Source organism: Embiotoca jacksoni, unplaced genomic scaffold (assembly GCF_022577435.1).
Source record: "Embiotoca jacksoni isolate LCO1_2020_lvr unplaced genomic scaffold, fEmbJac1.0.p SCAF_62, whole genome shotgun sequence".
In the NCBI taxonomy this organism is placed as follows: domain Eukaryota; kingdom Metazoa; phylum Chordata; class Actinopteri; family Embiotocidae; genus Embiotoca; species Embiotoca jacksoni.
The window spans coordinates 1,372,137-1,394,796 of record NW_027185417.1 but is presented as its reverse complement, the minus strand read 5'-3'; the positions used below and the strand labels follow the sequence as shown (position 1 = coordinate 1,394,796).

At 39.0% G+C, this 22,660-nt stretch overlaps 1 protein-coding gene across 1 annotated transcript in view; it reads right to left on the bottom strand.

Moving 5' to 3' along the window:
* Positions 1–22,660, bottom strand: part of fstl4 (follistatin-like 4) — a 196,128-nt gene that overhangs the window by 147,344 nt on the left and 26,124 nt on the right. The gene's annotated exons all lie outside the window — the stretch shown is intronic.

Below are 22,660 nucleotides of genomic sequence, written 5' to 3'. Positions count from 1 at the left end.
GAGAAAATACCTCACTGGCAACCACAGAGGATGTTTCAGAGAAGTGATAACAGCAGTCAGCCACATATTTGTCCTTCAAGACAGAACTGAGGAGAGGAGTTTGCATGAGAGAGAGAGAGAGAGAGAGAGAGAGAAAGAGAGAGAGAGATACAGTTGCAGAAAGAGTAAGAGACAGAGTGGGAGAGGGGCAGTGACAACGAAAGCAATTAATGAAAACAAAGCCCCAATTCCCAGATGCCTTTGAATCGTCCACTCTGCTGATATGGCCCTGTCTTCCTATGCTGTGCATGCGCTCCCCAGCTGCCATCAAGGCTATAAATATCACTTATCACACTAACTGACTTTCCTCTTGAGAGGCAGGGAGAGAGAGAGAATATAGGGGACCAAAAATACTGGCACAGGTATGATTGCTTGCCAAGACAAATGGCATCCATCAACTTTAGCTGAGCTCCATATTCATCCGCAATTGGAATCCAGCCATGCATAAACAGAGAAGGGAGAGAGATAGCCGGTCTAGTTCGGTCATGTGTCCTCTGCAAGCCTCCATCCACCATCTCTGATTCTACAAAACAGCATTTTTCACATTTCAATTTGTGTTGATTTTTATGTCACAATCACTTCTGGCTTCCGAGACTCATTTGGAAAGTTGTCTCTCCTCACATGAAACTCGTATGGCTCGGAGGCATTTTTTTTTAAATTTTTTTTTACTTTAAAACTTCAAAAACATTTAAATAGCTCTGACATATGTGGAATTACATAAACACTGGCAGGGTGTTGATTTTAACACTCTGAAAAGTTGAATTAACATTGATGACTAGCAGATCCCTTGCTGTGCTGATCAATACGAGTGGTGAGAAAGCCAGCGGCATGGTGTGTGTGTGTGTGTGTGTGTGTGTGTGTGTGTGTGTGTGTGTGTGTGTGTGTGTGTGTGTGTGTGTGTTTGCGTGCACAAGCACATGTGGTGCTGTGTGAGTGAAGCTCTGCCCTTCAACCCGCTCACGGAGGCAGCGTTAGTGTGCTAGCTCAAACGCAGAGCTGCCTGCATCTTTTTCTGTGCTGTGTGTCACTCCATTAACTGTTGCTACAGAGCAGTGCCTGGTCTCTGGCTCGTCTCCCAGTGTGAACAAAGTCTGCCTGCACAGACACCTCGCTGGCCTGCCCAACGTCGCCCAGCAGGACCTCACAGCACTGCTGGGCCCTAAAGGTACGCATACCTCTGCATGAGTCCAACGATAAACTCGGCTGTAAATCTGGCTTCGGCCTTTGCGTCACAGGTGGCCATCGGTGGGAGACTGAGTTCCACCTGAGGTTCGGCCTCCCTGCTTCTGTAGCTGTCTATATCACCTTTGTACCACTAAAAATATTCAGGACCGCTAGTCTATGTTGCTCTGCAAATTGACTGCACCCCCACTCTGTATATTTCTACTAGGAATGGGCCTCTCAAGCAAAGTCTCTATTTGATGTTTGCTGGTAACTAATCGAATAATAACCCGCCTGACCCGCTGCTTCACGTACAAACACAAAGGTAGAAAGTGAGAGAGAGAGAGACTCACATTAAGCTGTAAAGTCCGGCTCAACAAGCTTCAAAAACCCTCGTCTTTGACAAGTCTCATGAGAACCATGTCTTTAGATATTGTCTTTGAGATCAGGGCTTTCCATCATCAAACAAAACTTCGCCTGATGACAAAGCTAGCCATTGATTGTTGATCTGTGGATGGACCATCTGCTCGGTTCTTCCCTGTCCACTTGGGGTAGACTTATGAAACGGCACATTTGCTTGACTGAGTTTGCACTCTGCCTCAGTTTGTTTATGTTTGAAGGAGTTCCACAAAGATGTTTTCGACAGCTGTAGGAGTCTTTTCATGCTTCTGCTGTTTGTGCCGTAGCATCTAATCTCACTGCACCACACACATTTTATTCACACCTGATAGACACGTTCTTTTCTCTTTCCTTTCTTGTTTAATTGCGGTTACCATACAGCTTTAGTGGTGGTAAAACATCACTACCAGGTGCCAGTAAATACAAGGAAAGTAAGACAAGAATACACACATCAACTATTTGATTTTTGATTTTAAGAATGACCCATTCCTAATTTCTACCTTCAAGAGTTACTTGGGCAAATACCTACATCAATATCTGATGATTAAACAACTCATTAAGTGAAGTTGTGAGAAAATTGTGCACTGAGATAGAATTATTTACATCTGAACCATACCTGCTAGATTATCACCAGTGAAAATAAATGTAGTTTTTGAAAAGTTAAAGTCAATTATAAATTAAATTCAGATAAATAATAGCTTTAATAGTTTGCTGTACGTTTGTAAAATCCCTTTGGAAGCCCTGTATAATAACTGGAGTGTGATAGATGGTCATTCTAATACATGTGGCTCATATCAGAATGAAGCAACCAATCACCGGCCTCCTGAGAAACTATCAATGTTACGGTGGTGTTATTTGACTCTTATTGCTTTGATAATTGCTGTTTCTCAAACTTTGAAAATTACAATTTCACAATATCACGTTTTTTTTTATGGATTTCATTACATCTAAACCCTCCACAGAAGAGTTTCATGAAGAGGGATGGAAAAATGGGAGTCAGTAGTTTGGAAGTAGTGCACTGTGATTTAGGTAGGCCCAAGTTACCTTTGGGCAATGAATGAACCATACCTCATTCATTCTGCTCACCTGGAAGAGTCACTATAAACTTCAGAGAGTCTTTAAGGTGCCTTTAGGGGTTAACCTCAGAGTTAGGTGAGAGTATGTTGTGGACCAAATCCAATAGAGATCAATACAGCTTAGCGAGAGAGCTGAAGCAAGCAGTGAGCTATTCTCTTTTCTCATCTGCGGTCAGGCCACCACAATCAACACTGGACCAAGGAAGGGTTTCTCAAGTGCCAACACTTAAGCAATGCATAATCATGAAAAAAAAAAAAAAAGGAAATTGGTATTTGTATTTTTTTGAGCATCGAATGCTTTCCAGCTTTTCAATTTCATATATTTGTGTTCCTCAGAAAACTGTTACCAAGAGGCGCCCCTGTTGCCTCTGGTTAACGTAACTCTTTGTCCATCTGAGTCTTTTTAAAGAAAATGGTCTTAGTGCTAAAGAATACCTGAGTTCTTCAGAAGATTTAGAGTGCGCTTTTATCTTTGAGGCGGCATTTTTGGACAACATGACAGTGTCCCCAAGCCAGGTCTTTACAGAAGTAGATTAGTTTGGTGTGGAAGAACTTAATTGACATGGCAAAGGGCACTGGCCTCAACCTCATCCAACACCTTTGGGATGATTTGAAACACCAGCTGTGAGCCTGGCCTCATTGGCCAACATCAGCACCTGACCTCACTAATGCTCTTGTGGCTGTATCACGAAAAGAGTCCTGAATCCGGGTTCTCAAATAGTGTAGAAATCCTTCTCAGAGGACTGACGGCCTGTATTGCAGCATTGATAAAATGTAAAATGACATGATTTCAGTTGTCTGAATACTTTCGGTGGCCTGGCGTTGCCAACCTTTCGCTCGCATTTTCAGTTTTTGTTGTGATTAAAGTCTGGAAATCCTGTTCGTATGAAGGTTTTTTCAGCCACTCTGAAGTAGTCAGCGACCAGTGGGGTTGTGACGATGCTGAAGTCAATCATGTTTCAAAATGTAGTTCCAACAATGATGGTTGTAGTATAGTTAGATGAAGCGAGTTGTAGCAGTAGTCGCAACACTAACGAATAACAAGGAATTTAAACCATGGCAAGAACAATGCTCTCTTTGTGTCCTTAACTTTATATCTGTTGTTTAGAGCTTGGAGAGTTTCAACACACAGCATACATCCCATGTTGGTCAATGCTGATTGGTTAAACGCTGCTCCAATAGTTTCAACATTATCCCGAGGTCTACACTCATTAGGATGCAACTACTGCAAACAATCCCCAGTGGGCCCAGACCCATATATTCACTCGGTAAATTTTTGTCTGGGAATATCAGGCTACATGTTTGCTACCATTCAAGGTCCATCATTCCTGAAACTAGAAATATTTATTAATGTTTTTGCTGAGCATACACGAACAAAAGAGCAAACCGAGCACAAAAATCTAAATAACTGTAACAAAACATGCAGGCATTCACAAGCAATGTATTCCATGTTCAGTGCTCGTCTTTTTTTTGTTTCCCCAGGCAGCAATAAAAAGCTTTTTAAAAACATTTTCATTGTTGCGAGCAAGGAGCTTCAGGTTGTCTTATTGTCGTTTCTTTTTCACCCCTCTGTTTGATGTGGATACCATAGAACCAGGAAACCTTCTCCTATGGCACATAGAAACAGACATTTTTCTAGAGAGAGCTATGCAGCATTACGTTTTTAATTATGGCTAGTGCTTAGTGTGGCAATGCAATAGATACGCTCAGCTTTACCTGGGTTTCTTACTAATTTAATTTCAAGATATTCTTTAAGGTGTGATGGCACAAAGAGAAAGAAAGGAATGTTTTAAAAGGCACTTCTACGTTGGTATTCCTTAGAAAAATAATATATCACTGCGACAGAGACAGCAGACATGTTTTAGACAGACTCCATTCCATACTAACGATCGCAGGTTACTGTTTGCATAGTGAGGCCAAAAAGCTCTATGAATACTAAGTATGAAGTCAGCACAGATCTGACTGCAGACATATCCCATAATCCTTGATAAGAATGGCTTCGTTAGAATAAAACAAGGTTTTCTTTTTCTTAAATGCAAATAATGGAAGATGACAAATGTTATTCCATTATCTTCCCCAGCTTAGGACACCACTATCTTCTCTCTCTAGGCAAATATTTAAAGTATTTATAACTTTATTGAAAGATTACGTGTGTTAGTCATGTGCAGTCTATTGGTGAAACACGCAGTGGGGCACAACTTCATAATTTTCTGTTCCACCATTTAAATAACACAGAGATATGCTATTAATGATACATGAATGTAATTACATTTCTCAGAGCATTTTGCCTAATATGCCAAATGAATGGGGAGAGAGAATGATGAGAACACAGCAGGCATTAATTAGTCTCATCCGTGAGCAAAAGAGCTTCTGTTTTGCAGGGAGGCAGCGTTATTGCTTCAAGTTGATTCAAGTTCAGACTGGTGCAAATAAATTACTTCAAATGCATTTTGGCTGTCTGATTTAACAGGGGTCAAAATTTAATGTGCCTTCCCGATGTAGGGTGGAAAAAAAAGGAGGAATCATTAAGTCATTTAACTCTGTCACTGAGTGGAAGGTAGCCTGCAGAAACTCGTAATGCTTTTGAACTGAAGGGTTTTTATGAGTCTGTGATGAGACAACAGCGTCATCATCAAACATCCAAAAACCGAAATGTACAGTACACGTTGCTGCTAACTTTTACTTGTACAAAGACTGGACAAAAGGCGTGTGTGACTCATCAGTGAATACAGCTTTACTGCTGTAGTGCCCGAGAGCAAGAAATGAAGCTGAACCTGCTGATTGCATTGTTCAACTGTTCTGATGAAATAAAGATCTCCATGAGGCCAGGGTACGGCACTTTTCACTAGATATTAAAGTAATCTTCCTATTTCCTCCGTAATGAAGAATTAAATCACAATGACCATTATAGTGGAACCTCATTATCAAACTTTCAAACATCTTAATTGAATGAGCATAATGAATCAAATAAGCCTACGTAATGTGAATAGGTAAAATCTTAACTACAGCTATTATAGTTTTAATATTAAATAGAGGTAATTGTCAAGACTTTTTGTGCTTTGTACCTCTGCAATAACATCTCACCTGAAAATAACCCAATTCACCCGAGTGATGCAAAGAAATATCAAACTAAATGTTAAATTGTGGTGGATGATATGGACATGAAATGATTTTACGGTATTTCTGCGATAATAAGGCTCTTCATAATATGAAAAACAGGAGCATGCCATTACAACAAAGTAAGTGTTATAGTTTGATGTCAGGATAAATGTGAAAGTTTGCGTTCAAATGATGCCTCAGTTCTTTATTTTGTAAACAACAGCAGAGATTCAGATTCTGCGAAATATGGCAAACGTCAGCCATGTTTGTTGTTGCTGTTTGTAAGTTATGAACGTAATGACATCATACCGCTATTCTGTTGCACTGCCTTTGGCACAGTCTGATTTTTGTTTATTATATACAAATATATATATATATATTTTCATGAACTGTATAATCCACATATATATATATATATATATATATATATATATATATATATATATATATATATATATTTTTTTTTTTTTTTTTTTTTTTTTTTAATTTATTTATTTATTTATTTTTTATTTTTATTGATTCGTTAGCACAGCATTGGTGATCCTGAAAGGTAAGCCGGCTAGCGAACTAGCCATGTGGGAAAGACTAACGGCTATTGATTTCAATCCTTACAGTTACGATTAAAAGAAAACAAATTCTAATTTTTACCGTCCTTTTCTCATTCCTTTTGGCATTTTCAGTGTGTCTTTGAGATTTTTACATCATGTGGGCACACATATTCTCTGCCTTCAAGAAAATGCAACGAGGCACCATGCACTACAGTACAAGTGGACGCGTTTACAAATTTGTCTGCGGCAGTACAGCAGAGAAAGAGGACTTGTTTAACATGAATCTCTAACGTGGTAGCGAGTATTTATATATGGAACGTATAGTATGCGGTCACAGCCCAAGTCCTCTATTCATCAGCAGCATATTCTTGATACAGATGGGCAAATCTCAGGGGGAGGACTTAAGATGGATGCATATATTTTCCATCAGTTCAACCGCCTGTCTCCATACATGTACACACACACACACGCACACACGCACACACACACACGCACACACACACACACACACACACACACACAGCAACATTACCTACCATGAATAATTATACCTTTCACAAAGACAGCGATTAGAAGACTGCAATCTGTTTCAGACAGGAGTATAAATGTTTAGTATTTCCTTGAAATGTGTTTACTCACACGAGACTAAAGAACGTAGCTGTGTGCAGATTAACCTCTCACTCTCGAGAATATGTAATCAAACAGAAATTAAGAAATGTGGATCATAATATACATGTACAGCTGCGTTCGTAGTTTATACTGCTCACCAAGCTCTACGACGATCAGCACACCTCTGTCCGTCCTGATAGCATGATCGCAATACCGGGGTCTCATCTCAATAGAAGATGCCATCGTCCATGAAGCCAAACCTAGGTTCTTATACAAATTTTTGCTTGTCATTTTTAAGAGCTGTGCCAAGCAAAGAGACAGAGGAAAGATACATTTTACAACCCAGACAGCCGGTGTGACTGGCGAAGGAACTGCTAATCAGGATGGAAAATTTACACATTGCTAGGAAGATGGATGTCATTGTGTGTGACCTAACCCTGCCAACTCAGATTCACAGATAGCTGTGAATAAATGCCAAGTGCTCTGGGCATCTGTTAAAGTCAGCATAGTTAAAGCCTGTGTTTGTAACCTCCACGCCTCTTATTAGCATCTTTTAATGATCCCTTAAGAAATCCTATTGACTTTTGTAAGATGAAGCTGTGTATATTTGAGAACGGGTGAGAGAAAGGAGTGAAAGGCAGACCGTGAACTGAAAAGTGTTTAATGAATAATTTAGAGGACTGAGGTCATTATGATATAAATGTCTGTTATCTTGTTAGTTTTAGTATTATACTTTGATTCATTTCGTGTATTTACCAATTTTAAAAATAGACCAATGGTTTTGTTTCATGTTTTAATGGTTCCACAATGAATATTTGTTTTTAACACATACCATATGGGTGAAGTATACAAAAGCACTTAAGTAAGTTGCTAAAGTTATGTACTTGTACATAGACACAGCTTGAAGGTTGGAAAATCAACTTCAAGGGGCTCAGTGAATACCTTTACTTGGGGTCAATATATGCTCATGTGACAAAACATTTGAGTTAAAATGGTGGAGAGAGACATGCAGATAAGAACAATAGCTGAAAGTAGAACAAAAGAGGCAACGATTATGACTCGCAGGCAGTGCAGTTCAGCAGCGCTTGGCAAAATCACACAGGATTTTTTTTTTTCTATTAGAGTTGAGGAGGTGCTTTTGATGAGGCCTAGAAGGCATTTGGGTTTTCACTACTAAAAGAACGTGGCATTATGCATACCAGACCACTTTCCAATGTGGTCTGAACAAATCGAATCTTATTGAATCTTCAGTGTATCCTCACCTGAGCTGTCCACTTACAATCGTGTCACCCAGGTCTGATGTTAATGCCGAGTGTGAACAGGCTCATAGAGACTTGGAAAGCTTAAAAAGACTTTGATTTTTGCTTACAGGAGAAAGGAAATGTGAAACTATGCCATAATGGAGTTTACAGAACATATATTAGATTTGTAGAACAAAAGGTGCACCGCCTTTAAATCCATATCGTAAACTTGAGTCCTCTCCACACCAACAGCTGATTTATAATGCGACACTAGTCCTTTCAGGGAAAAAAAAAAATAAAAAAACATTACCTGCGAGGAAATGGGTTGCAGGTGCTAGTCTGTAATTAATTTTTCTTTAATTAGTATTAGAAAAAAGGCGAGGTTGGGTTGATTACTCTGATCCCTGCCCTCCTTCAACCATCTGAGAGATGTGTTATCATCGCCTCCCCCTCAGAATGACAGCTGAATTATCACTTGGCTTGCCGATAGACGGATCATTCCAACACGTCAAAACAACCATGCCAGCCACAGCTGACCCGATCTGATTTCACACTATACTTGCTGCCCCTGCTTAGTATGACAAGTAGCAATTTCATTACGAAGCTCTCTCCCTGTCTCCCTCTCTTTTTTTTCTCACTGATGTCCTTAACCAATGACACCCTAATTCATTCGCTGCCCTATTTCCGTGGGCCGAGGGTTTCGCGGCTCACGCATTTAGGGTGAAGAGCCTCTCCTCCAGGGCCTGGCCGTCGCTCACACACCTGGGAGTCTGCCCCACCATTACGCATGCTATTTGCACAAATTGCTCCATTTGTGTTTGAATATGAAATGCATTTCCAGAATATGACTATAGACTGTGTCTTTTCCCTGAGGGAGCTGCTATTTTGTGAGGGATATATTATTCTTAAGTGAGATTGCCTCTTCATCGCCTCTTTGTTATTAGCTGTAAGGGAAGTTTTAAGAATCTTTCCTGTGTCAAATTGTGTCAAAAACCAAAAATCCAGTTGCTAGTGTTAGATTTATATATGTCAGTGGATTTCATTCATTCTTATACAAGTCATAGGAAAAAAAAAAAAGAAATCCCTAAATACCATGAGTGCACAGAGCACTTAAGTTAAGTGGAATAAGAAAGAAAAAAAAAAGGGTTCTGGATTCCTTTTCAATATGGAACTGTTAAATCAGTGGCTTTTAAAATGTCTTCTCTTAAATGTTTGATATTCTGATACCGGGTGAGTTTTTTGAGGCAATGAGATCAGATGAAAACAAAAATCCATTGTGCCTATTCTGTGCGTATCAGCTCCCACATCCCAATCAAACATAGATACTCACAGAAACAAAGATGACTAAAATGTATCTCTTATTTAGAAAATGTGGTTGTCTAACTGAATGAATTCAAGTAAATAAAAGTAAATTAAATTAATAACTACCTATCTAATGTGGAACTTGGCTCAACACACTGAACATAAGCTTGTTTATCCCATATGAGATTTTGGTTATAGACTAATCACCATGTTTGTATTCATATCAGAAACTAGACTTATTATTAACATAATAACATAATACCCAAAACCATATCACACTGCACGATCACAGATGTTGATAATACTGACGCAGGAACATGTTAGATATACACGTTTATGAAAACTTAGATAACATACAACATGACATAACATAGATAAAACTGTATGTAAGACAAATATTAGGATGCACCTTGTTTGTAGCAACATACAGTAGATTCTATCATGTAGTATCCCAGCCGATGGATGGCAATGATATTTTTGGACGTGTTTTGATTGTCAAATTTAGTGGAACATCATTATTAATGTGAATGCCATGGGAGTAATGCACTGGCTTTATACATCCACTGTAAACAACTTTGAAACTGGTTAATTAAAAACTATGGTGAATACAAGTGAAAAGACCTTAGAGGAGAGGTCGAGCACCGATGTTTGCACAACGAAGGCTTCTCCATTCGTCTTATTTGAAAAAGCTCTGTCTTTCATCTTCCATAGTTGGGTATACGGTCAAAACGTTCAATAATGCACAGGCAGACCGAGAAAGACCAGCAGCAGATTGGACTACATAATTGTGAGTAGACTCGTTACAAATATTAGCAAGGATCAGTTTCAGAGATGAACGAGAATTAGCAGATGCAACTCAATTCACAGACCATTCGAAATAGGATCAAAGAGTTTGGTTGGGTGCAGAGGGGGAGTGCTAGAACTGAGGCCATTCATAAGCTCATAGAGTGAGACAGCTATGATTAAATTTGTAAAAGAGCATGCAAGAGGAAGACAGCAGTCCAAATTCAACCGACATTGATCTGATGGTAGAAAGTGTGTATGGACAAAAAGGGACAATTCCAAAAAGACTGGAGTAATGGGACAATAAAACATGGAGGTGGAAACTTCAAAGTCTGAAGTTTTTCTCATAATCATACTGATAAACTGTTATTTGTCAATTAAACCATGAACTTGGAAGTACAGAGGAGTTATGTGAACCAGACCCCTATTGAAAGAATATTTTTTCCGGGAGAAAATCAAAGTGGCTTCCCAGAGCACTGACCTAAATCCCAAAGGGCACAAATGCGATGCTATGAGGAAAAAAATATCGGACTCTAGTGTGGACGAAGCTTTGCTGGCTGAAAAGTGGAGGAAACTTTCACCACAGTTATAACAGAAACTCGTTGATTCCATGCCCAGACATTTCCCATTTCAGCACGCTAAATAATAAACTTGTAAATGTGATCTAGTAAAGCCACTGCTGGGTGCCCAAATACTCCCTGAGTACATCTGCTCGTTTTAAAAGAGAGCAAACTTTATTTATTGAATATTTTGTTTGAAATGTGTCCTTGTGCTATCTATTTGCATGATAAATGCCATTTTCTTTAATCATTTGTTATCGAAAGTAGAGAAATTCATAATTTTTTTTAGTATAGCTCGTGTCCAAATCCTTTCCGTACATGCATGCTCTCTTTTCTGAAGTGGACAGGAGACATACTGCTGTGTGTAATAATCAACCTTCTCAACAAATTCATAATCCTGTTACTTTGTATGTCAAAATAGCTGCAAACTAGATCAAAAGGTGTATTGCAACACAAAAAATAAGTTCAACTTCAGAAGATTTTATCATCTCTGGGCAAGACCGTGTGGCGATGCATTGCAGAAAGCCACTGTCACAACGATGGCACAAAGAATAGATATGATCGCACGGACAGTGAAGAATATAGAAGAGGGTTAGTTCGTCACACGCACGGAGTGCTGAAGTCTGCCACAGCCGTGTGATCTGAGCTCCTGGAAAATAGAGCGTGCAGAATTCAGAATCATGTACCCCACATTCAAACCACGCAACAGCCGGCATTGTTTGCCAACAGTCGCAGTAAAACCTCCTGGCAGCGACGGAGATGGCAGCAGCCACTCTAGTACTACTATTATACGTGATTCAGAGCTGTCATTTATTATTATTTCAACACGTGCAGAAGGATTTTATACCATAAAAGTATTAAACTGCATTACTTTTAATTGAGCACCAAAACAAAATTAAATAAAATGCAGGTAGCACTTACCAGAAACTTTACACCAGCTGACCATATCGGTGTAAAGTCCAACTGTGAAAACTTGAGCGTACACTGGAGGTAAATCTAATTTGTGGCATCAAAATCTCAAGTTGCCCTGGCAGACTAATGGTTACGGCCTCTCCAGTCCAACGGGGCGGGAGTTGTAATTATGTGGGGAAACTTGATAGTATGACAAGATTTAACAATCTCGCATCATAATTAATCTAGCGATTCTGACAATATACCGCAAATGACTGATGACATTTGACCTTTGTTCCCTTCCATCAGAGCCCATGACCTTACTGCATTACATATGCACAATTCTATTCACGTTTTTGGACACCAGCACGATCCTCGGCTCTTTGGTAGAAAAAAAAAACAAAGTGAAAAAACCCTTGCTTGTTAAGTTTGCTATTATTGTAGCGGCCATACAACTCGCGCTCTCTCTCTCTCTCTCTCTCTCTCTGGGTAGCTGGCTGCCCGTGCCATTTTACATTTAAATTTGTTGAACAATAAATTATTCAGTGATTTAATTCCAAAGAAAGTGGCAAATATTTCTGAGAACAAGCAACCCACCTACCTAGCCACGGGTGCCATTCCCTCACTGACTTGTTTTTAAATTACTTCCACGATCGGATTCTCATTATTTTTTATGCATTTCAAAAAGGCTTCAGGGATCATAACACATTTTTAAAATAGATTTCTATTCTATTATATATATATATGCTTTGACAATGATCAGAAAATCCTGAGTCTATTAGGTTATTTTTAGAGACTCTTCTGGAGACATCTTTGGGGATGTGGATATACTGTACAGCAGTTTGCTGAGATCACAATGTGTGTCACAGCCACTGCAGCGCTTTTATCTGCTGTCTTGTCGCTGACGAAAAAAAAAAAGAAGTGGATGCGGACAAAGAGCTTCAGAGAAATCTCAAATTGCATATTGAATTCTAAAAGCACACCCTCAAAGGCAAAATCCTGGCAGAGCCCGCTCAATCATGTTGCCAAAACCTGGACAATGGTAATTGCTTGTCACATTTAGGGAAATGATGTAGCAAATACAAATGCCTTATCAAAATGCGTGTTTTTTTATTTTTATTCTATTCAAACCAATTTGAATAATTTTAAGACTCACTGCTTTTAAGGTTTTAATATTATTTCATCTAAACTTTGAGCTCTGTGCCATTTGAAGATCTTTATTCCCAACTGACAAATCATCATTTAAAAACAGCGAGAGCACCTCTCGCAGAATGAAAATACATTTCACTGATGGGACTCTACTACAAATGGGGAGTAAAGGTCACTACCACAATAGTTTTTTTGGATTTTTTTTAAATCGTCCATACAGCCAGATCTCTCTGCTGCATGTTGCTATTTGTGTTATTCCCACAATCTCTGTTACAAAATGTGCTGCTATTCAACAATAAATGTCAAAACAATCTGGTATGGATACATATTCTGGAAGGGCACTTTATCTTGACATCCAGAGTCTTTTGTATCAAGCAGTGTGTACTTAAAGGATGGCAGGCCAATGTTGGCAGCTCACTCTGCCAGTCTGTCCGAGCTTCAAGGCTCATTCTAGACCTTGAAAATAGTCCTTTGACAAAAATCAAAAGGTCCACTTACTTCGTGGTTTGAAAGTTTTGTTGTGTTTTTGTGAATGGAGATATTTTCAGTCTGCATGTCAATCAACCAAAATCCAGGATATACACGGTGTTAGTATTGTAAAAGAAATGAGGAAACACCTCAAACTTGTCCAAGCACCTAAAAGATAGGCTTTTTGTGTGTGATGAAGGGCTGACTGCATGGTAACAGGACATACTCTGCCTCCTGTTATCAACCTGAATGTACAATGTCAAATATTTAACAGTGAATCATGCTTTTTTTTTTTTTTACATTTGGAGGCAACTTGCACAGGAACAACTTTACATATATTCATCTCTAAATCATATATCTGCAGACTGGTGCACTGAATGGTGAAGAGTTTATTCATAGTTACTGTTAACCTTCCCCTGAGCATGTTGGTTGACCAATTATTTTTCGATCTATGTTCTGCCTGGTAATAACTCTCTCCTCAGATGACCCGCCGGCTGCTAATTTTACTGTCTACTACATTGTGGCCAAAAATACATGCAGTCTTTGCTTGAGCTATCATACTACTAATTTATCATTCAGGCTCCTATTCACTGATCTGACAATAATGCAACAGAGGAGCAATGAGCTCAATGATACTTTTCCCACTGAGGGATTTATGCAAAGCATGTTGTGTTGAAAAACAACCCCACAACAAATAACAAGTTAGTCGACTCTTAATTACCAAAATACAAGTGCAAATTGGGTAATTTAGCTTTTAGACTAATCCACCAGAGAAGGAAACTTTGCAAAATATATATACTTTTTTAATGGTAACAGTTTTTGAAATCATTTTATATTCTTGGACCAAGAATCATCTCTTCTGATTGTCAAATTGGCCAGCAATAATCATAGTATTATGCATGGCTATTAGCTCAAACTCTCTATGCCACTTTAGAAAAGGATTCCATCAACTATTTTGGTAGTGAAAACTGGACACAGTTTGCATGCCCATGCGTAAGAATATGAAATCTAAACCCATTTGTCAATTTTCCGCACATATTCCAAAATGTTTGAGCAAGTGTGCGGCAACACCACCAAAAACAAATCCAACGACGTCAAGACGATTTATCAAATCAATAGCATCTCTAACAAATGAATATTGTGTGACTGATGGTAAAACAGTGTGCACCTTAGGACGCTGATGACATCGAGGGGATATGAAAGTATTTAAGAGGGAATGTGTTTACTCACTCATAGAAATGTGACCTGACAGCGGCTTATTAATATTTCCTCTTCCCCAGGGGTATGCAAATACACCTCGTCCTCTGAAAAGTGTTACTGAAGTCCTTGTTCGATGACATCCAAATCATATTAGCTTGTCCTCAAACTCCAACAGGCATATATGTGTGTGTGTGTGTGTGTGTGTGTGTGTGTGTGTGTGTGTGTGTGTGTGTGTGTGTGTGTGTACCTCTGTTTGTTCGTTAATGTGTATGTTGGAGGTAGGAAAAAGGGCAAAAGCAGAAAGATGGAGCGACAGGAAAAGATAGAGCTCAGCGCAAAGACATATAATCTGAATTCAAAAGCAATCATTTTTGTTCTCAGCTCATAAAGCCGTCTGCAGTTGATGGGTAAGGCAGTAAAAATCAGGTGGTAGATCTGAAGAATAGATCTGAAGGGTTCGCAGTGACGCTTACACTCACACAGCAGCAGCTGGTATCATACAGGAGTTGACCTCTACTGACTGAAATGTACAGCTAAATACAGGAATTCGATTATGCGAAAGGATAAATGCAGTTATTTGAATTAGGCCCATCAGGATAAACCTCTTAATAATCAGACAACAAATAAACAATTCACTTGACAGAAAAGGAATTTGCAGTACCCAAACGAGGAATTAATTGGTAGATAGAAAATTAATGGGATGGATATAACAAGCAATTGAAGAGGACTCAGTTAAGGGCTCCGGGGTACTCTAGAGGTGCACAATAATTCCGAAAGAACAAACGGCATTCATCAGGTCACTACACGAGATGTGATCAAAACGTTACGAGACTGTTCCTGTTGCACACAAACGAAGCATAGCACAGTAATGTGCATAGAGCGGGGGGAAGCTATAACATTCATGAGTAAGTGTTCCAAGTGTCGTCACTCGATGCACATCAGCGCCTCAGTAATATGTGTTTTTGTGACCACTGGTACGGGCACATTTGTGATGTAAGCGTGGACTTCAAATGTTGTGTCAGACCAGATGGGTTTACTTCGACATTCAAAGAGTTGTGCACAGTGAATTCGACCCCCAAGGTCAGACTGTCAACACATGAATTCTGCGCTGATGTTCTGAGGGTAAATATTCAACCTGAAATTGGGTTCTCCAACATGACAACTCGCCCACTCACAGCCATTGAAAATGTGAGTGCCTCACTTGCAACAGCACAATTGTAGCCCTCTATCCCATAACCTGCCTAATTTGGCTCCTCTCAACGTCTTTCTGTTACTTAAAATTTTGACACAAAATTTGATGCACTCTCTGCTCAAGTTTCAGGTCAATGGTGAAATTGCAAATGTGCACATCCCACTGCTCAGAAAAACACATGTAACAGGTGCAGATGTTGACCAGGCACCAAAATACTTCCTAGCGTCACAAAGGTTAGGGTTAGGGCTTCCCCTGCTCGTGCACATCCCCGTGCTTTGCTTTGTCAACAACAGCAGCAGTCTCGTAACTTTTTGATTGCACTTGGTACATCAAACGATCATTAATTTTAGAGGATCTAAATACATCACCACAGTTTTAAAAATCTGAGAAGCTCTCAGTAAAAAACTGGGTTAGAATGTCTCGTAAAAAAACCAAAATCAACCTGTGGAACATGAGCCCTTGTCTTTGTTGTCTCTATAGGTATGCACATGCAGTTGTTGTTAGGTTGACTAGGTTTCCATGTGCCAAATAGGAACACATTAAACTGCAGTGACATATCTTAAGCTCATAGAAAGCTGTGAGGATGCTCATGTATTTCTAAATTAAAATCTACCTTTGCCTGCTCATTCTCCCGATTTGTCTTTCTCCACATAACCTACGTTTTTGCAGTCTCTACACTTCAGCGTGTGTGTGTGTGTGTGTGTGTGTGTGTGTGTGTGTGTGTGTGTGTGCGTGCGTGCATGCGTGTTTGTGTGTGTGTGCGTATCCATGTAGGCCCACCGGTGCAGCTTGCCCCAGTCGGAGTAAAATGTTACTCAGACTGCCACCGTCAGTCCCTCTTAGTCCCTGGAGAGGTTGTGTGCCCTCCTTAAGCCCTTCAGCGGGATCTGCAGGCATGCTCAACACGGAGAACACCGCCACTACAATCCCTTTTTTCGTCTTTGACTTTCAGACTTTTTGGTAGAAATGATCACAGCATGAAACTTTGGCTGCCTGCAAATTAGATCCAAAAGCGAATTATCCATAATACCTGCCTGAGTAAATTCAGGTTCATGACGATGTGGAAATTGTGAGATTTATGATGTAATCATAACTTTATTTGAAGATATTCTAATTTTGCATCCACGCCTGTAGAGGTGGGTCTGATTTTAGCAAAGCCTGTTTCATTTTACTCTTTTGATTAAGCCCTCAATGACTCAATGAACTTTTCGCTTGGTAATCTTTATTGCTCTACAGCTTAATGAAATCATATTTCACAGAGATTTACGATGTAACTGAGATAGTGACTTACAACTTGGAGCTGTGAAAATTTATTATTTTTGCACTTTCTAATTATGTAGGATGTCTCTGGGAAAGTAATCTACATGACAGTATCGAGATATACCTGGTTAGGATTTCTTTAACATCAAGTATGAATACAGGGCTAGGAAATAGGGCCAACAGTTTTCTTTTAGATATTTATTATTATCACTGTATATAGGAATACCATGTTTCTAGGCCTGTGGGATACACACAACAAGAAAACTCTGAATCCTCAATAATTTAAATGAAGGTTTGTTGTGTTTGTTAAACATAATTTATTTTTCAATCAATAAATTGATTCTCTCGGCCACCAACATGGTCGAACATTTACACCTCAACAAGGCAATAATAACAAAGCTTTAAAATAAACATCACACAGATTATTATGTTCTGCTGCACGTATTGACTGTTTCACAGTGATACTGGCAGTTCTATTTGCTGTTATAACATAACATAAAAACAAATACAAACAAATAAATTCGAAAAATGTGAAAGAAAACATGAAATTTATGAAAAAGGATGCTGAGTATCGTACGGTTCTTGTTACAGAATCAGAGAGTAAAGATGGAGCTGGGGTTTGAACTAATGTTACCATCAAGAAACTTGTTCGCAAGCTTGATAGCTAATGCTAACAGTTTGGTAGCATAGACTTTGGTTTTTTTGTATTGCTGTTGGTAGATTGGATCAGCCGGAGGGAGGCTGTACCTGTGATTGGCTGCCCTGTGGTGGTAGGGTTAAGATTAGGATCAGGGGATAGAGTTTGTGTTGGGATGAGCTGATTGAAAGTTAAACAACCAATCACAGCAGTGTAGAGTTTCGAGTGTACTTCCCTTTGGCTGATCCAATCTACAACCACCCTTTCTGTAGTCAGTGGAAAAAAGTTTCCCATCTTTGTGTTCACAGGTCATCAGAAATCCAAATCACTTCCAGTCACAGATGTTGTGTGACAAATCTTCACCACCATTTCCTAGTTTAGTGTGGACATCTGATTATCTGCACACGCTGCTTGGTTTATTTTTGCGCTTCGATTTCAAACTGTGTTCTATTTCTTGTTTTGTCCTTTAATGTGTCAGCTACGTGGTCTTTCTGCTGCTGCCAGAGTGACTGTGGGGATGAGGGTTGACCCAAATGCAGAACATATACGTTCATTGTAAATTATTCACCAGTTCATGATCATTATTGTGGGAAGGATTTCTGTTCGTGGTAATCATCAAAATCATCTTATTGCCAAGTCCAAGTGAATGCACATTAGACAACATAAGTGTAAGGCCCTCCAACATATAACCTGCTTAAACTAAGTAAAATATCCCATTGATATGTGCAAATATAGAGACTGAAGTTAACATTTACAGTGGACCTACAGTTTAAAGTGTAATTTCCAGAGTTCTTTTAATTTACATTGCTTCTGTAAGTCAGAAATTCTTGACGGAGAAAATGTAAACTATGTGGATGAGTTTGCTATTTCATCGTGATTTAATGATTTCCTTCTCAACCTTGAATGCAATTAGAGGTGATAGCATTCCACCTCCTCCATGCATTATATAGTCCTGCTCCAAATATACATCTGCTCTGTAGTCTTGTTTCTTCATCACATCTCCCCGTCTGCTTTATAAAAACCTGACAATCTTGTAAAAAATTATAAAGTACCAACTTAGAATATAACTATAGTTGGGGTTTTTTTTCCGATCATTTATACTTCATGGGAGGTAGAAAGAAAAATGACCTAGTGTGTGACGTGTATTTCAGTAATATATTCAATAATCGCAGGTGACAAAAGACCAAAAAAAGTTTAATTAAATACATACAAATTAAAGAATTACTTTGTAGAAGTTGTCATTCTGTCAAAGTAATACAGCCCTTATAGAGGTATCATTAGTTTGAAAAATACCAAGTTGGCAAGAACCATTAAGTTTCAATGCAAATGTTTCCAAAGGGACAATGCTAATGTATTTATTTTCAGTGGTATGACAATATATTGGCACATTTGCCACTGATGTATGATTCAGTCCAAATTTCTAACTTTGTGTAATTTTTTTTAAAGTGCTTTGATTTGCCTCCTCAATTTCTCTCTGAAATAATGTTCAGATCGTTCTTTCATGTTTGCCTTCTGAAACAAACATACTCATCTGAGTGCTTTTAGGGTTCAACAAAGAAAGAAAAATTACACAAAGCTAAAATTTCCTCATACTGTTTTGCACTGATTGTGAGGCAGACCGGGACAATGTATAACAGTGAATATATGTCACAGCATGCTAAACAAAAGACAATATACCGTACATGTCTCATTTGATTGAATAATTAAGACTGGAAATGACTTTGAATATCATATTTCCCTTTCTCCACCATCACTCTCTTCTCTCCGTTTCCTCCCCAGTCATTTGCTGCTTATTAGAGGGTCTCTCTGTCAACCTTGTCCCATCTAATTCTCACCCAATTACAATCTAAATGAACCACAGGGTTGCTTAACTTGCTTTGCCTCTTCCCATTGTTTAATTTGTGACGGTAAGAAACTCTGATTAGGCCTCTGCAAAGGTTCATAAATTAAGCACTCAAGCCCGAATTAATCACCATTCCCTGGGAAGATGAATGGACATTATTCAATTTTTCCATATGTATCCTACTGACAAGAACAACACAGTGAAAAGAAGGCTCAATGACAATAACTACATTTTTTTCCAAGCTGTGACATTTAGTCCAGGGGTGGTTTGTCATCAAAAAACAGTAAAATGTCATCTACTGAGAATTCCTGTCTCAGCTATCTAAAATCATTCATATGCAATGTTTGCACTATGGCCATTTTCACTGGTAGCATCTTCATTTCAGAGGTAAAACTGGGCCAATTTGATTAATGCCAGCATCTCAATGTGAGGCGCGTAGATGCCACAATGAAAGGTTTACCGGAGAGGGAAAGGGTGAGTGCAAAGGAGAGTGAAAATACGGGATTGAAAAGAAATGTAGGCAGGAAGGAAGATAAATATTTAAAGAAACAAAGGAAAAAAACAGGGTAAGGTAAACTGAAATGATGAAAAATCGAAAATGACAAAAGCAACCAGCCAATGGCAGTGGAATAAGACAATCCCAAAGAGCTTTGCTGATCATCATCCAAGGAAAAGGAGCGCAAAACAAGAAAATAAAATAAAATGACAGTGGATCTCGTTTTGCATACAAACGGACAGTGGCTAATTAGTCTCAGGAGGGAAATCAGCACACCCTGAATGAGAATACAGCTCAAAATATTGAAGCGGCTGTCTTCAAAAGATAGGGCAGTAATATTACAGGCCTGTCTGAGATTTTCACTATTATATTTTATCTCTGCTATATATGTAGTGCAAAACAAGAAAATATGAATTTTCAAAGTGAGCGAGTAGCTCCCGTTATTATGTCGCTGTGTGTCACACAAACAGCACACGTACTCAAGATACCTTCTACTCGTACTACTCCACTTCTCATGGAGTTAAATGTGATCTAAAATAACTTGTAACAGAAGCTGAGACTTCTGACTTTACCACGGTCAGTCATACAGACTTAATATTTTCATCCACAAGATCAGCAGACACTGTGGTAACACTGGGAGGCTACCAATTCCAAAATCATTCAACTATGCAGTATAATCATGTATGAAGAAAGAGTGCCAGTGCTCAGCAAAAAGCAACCCATGAAAACATGACCACCACAAATTTATAGAGCCAAATTTGTAGCAAACCATTTCGAATGGCCACCCAAAACTACCACCACTCAAAAATGTGACAAATAACTACGATGTGAAACACTTTAAAATGGATGGTAGACACACATTTATCACAAAAAAATACAAATAAATGAATCGTATATTCACAGTATCCTCTTTTAAAATCTGCCAAGATCTACGGGATCCAAAGGCCTTTTGTCGTGTTATAATTATAGAATTGAAGATCAGTCAATTAATCTCGCAAGTATCAAATTTATACACTCGACTCAAATGCATTTCTGACTTATTTGGAAGTCACAATCTGGCAAACAACACTGGCTGTTATGCTGACGCCTCTAACACAATTAGCATACACGTCATTAACACAGTCAAACAAAGTGTTGATGTAAAGAAGTCTGACTGTCAGCCACAAGCCTGTCCCATTATCATCTTGTCCATTGTAATGACTCGCTGTAACAACTGACTCACATCAGTGAGCAGGCAGTGATAAAGTCAACCAGATGAATTAAAATAGCAAATGTCAAAACAAAGAAAAAAAAGGCCTGAGATGTTTCTGGTTTGAACACCCAGTGTGGTATTTTGTAAAAGTCAGACTCCCTCTTCTCTTTACATCCCCAATAAGGGGCTCCAGGGAAAGCCACCCACACTGTAATTACTGTGGTTCAATGGTTATGACTATGAATGATTGCACAGGGAAGTTTATACACTTAGACAAACACAACGACATTCACACCAAGTGGACTAAAACTCACACAGACACAGGAAAAAACAAAAAACAAAACACAAGACCACGTTCTACAATCAGGCACTGCTACTGGGCACTATTGACCGTAACCTTCAATCAAATACTTTCTTCTCCTGGTGTTCACATCCACTGACACGGAAAACAGTATATCTTACAGTGTGTTTCTAATCATCAGAATTACATGTACTACAACATGCACTACAGCAGCAGAATTATAAGAGGCAGGTGAGCAAAGGACACACAGCTGGAGAGGCAATTATCATATAAAGAAGGTACGTTTCTACACATAATAAAATGCTAAAGAGAAAATCAACCAACAAACATCCAGATGTAAAATGAAAGGGAACAAAAAGTGCTGTGCTAGATGCTGAATAATAAACACGAACTAAAGAAATCCTCTGGGTCATGTTTCGGTTGAATAGAGGCAGGCACAGAGAGCTCAGACTGCAAGCAGAGAAGCAGCACTCTGCTCAGGAGAAGAAGACAACACATCATAATAGGCCTAATGCTTACAGATGAAGTCACTTGTCAAATAGTAGGCAGTCAGCCCCGGAAATATCGCTGTTACAGTAACTTCCACACAAACTGCTCAGTCTCACTGTCGACAGCACAAAATACACAAAACAGCAAAACACCCAAGAAAAAAAAAGAAAAACAAGGAAGCTTAGGCCACATATAACACAAGAAAAACCTCATCTTTATGAGCGCTGCCAATGCAGCTACACGGCGCACAACGCCTTTCACACAAGAACTCAGCCAGCGACTCAAATGGATTGAATTAATAGATTGTAAAACCATCAGGAGCGGAAACCCAAAGAATATTAAACGAAAATTGCCAGAAATGAAACGCACGGTCGCTGCATCAACTTTTACAGTAGCTGCACCAACCAATGATTCAAACTCTCTTGTGACACCCTGGTTATCATTGATCAGCATCATGATAATCTCAGGATTATTACGACAGATTGTATTTAATGATGAATTTAGAGCGATAAAGCTACAACAAGAGTGTCAAACGTTTGTTTAATTCCATTTTAGTCCACTAGTTGAAAGAAACTGCCATAAGGAGAATGTGGAGAATTGCTCAACGAATTTAACGTATTACCGTGAGTATAGAAATGTAAAGCACAGGCCTGATGGGCTATCTTGGTTGTTGTTGGCTGAGCATCAAGGTTTATTCAGCTCAGTATTGGTACTACTATTAGAAT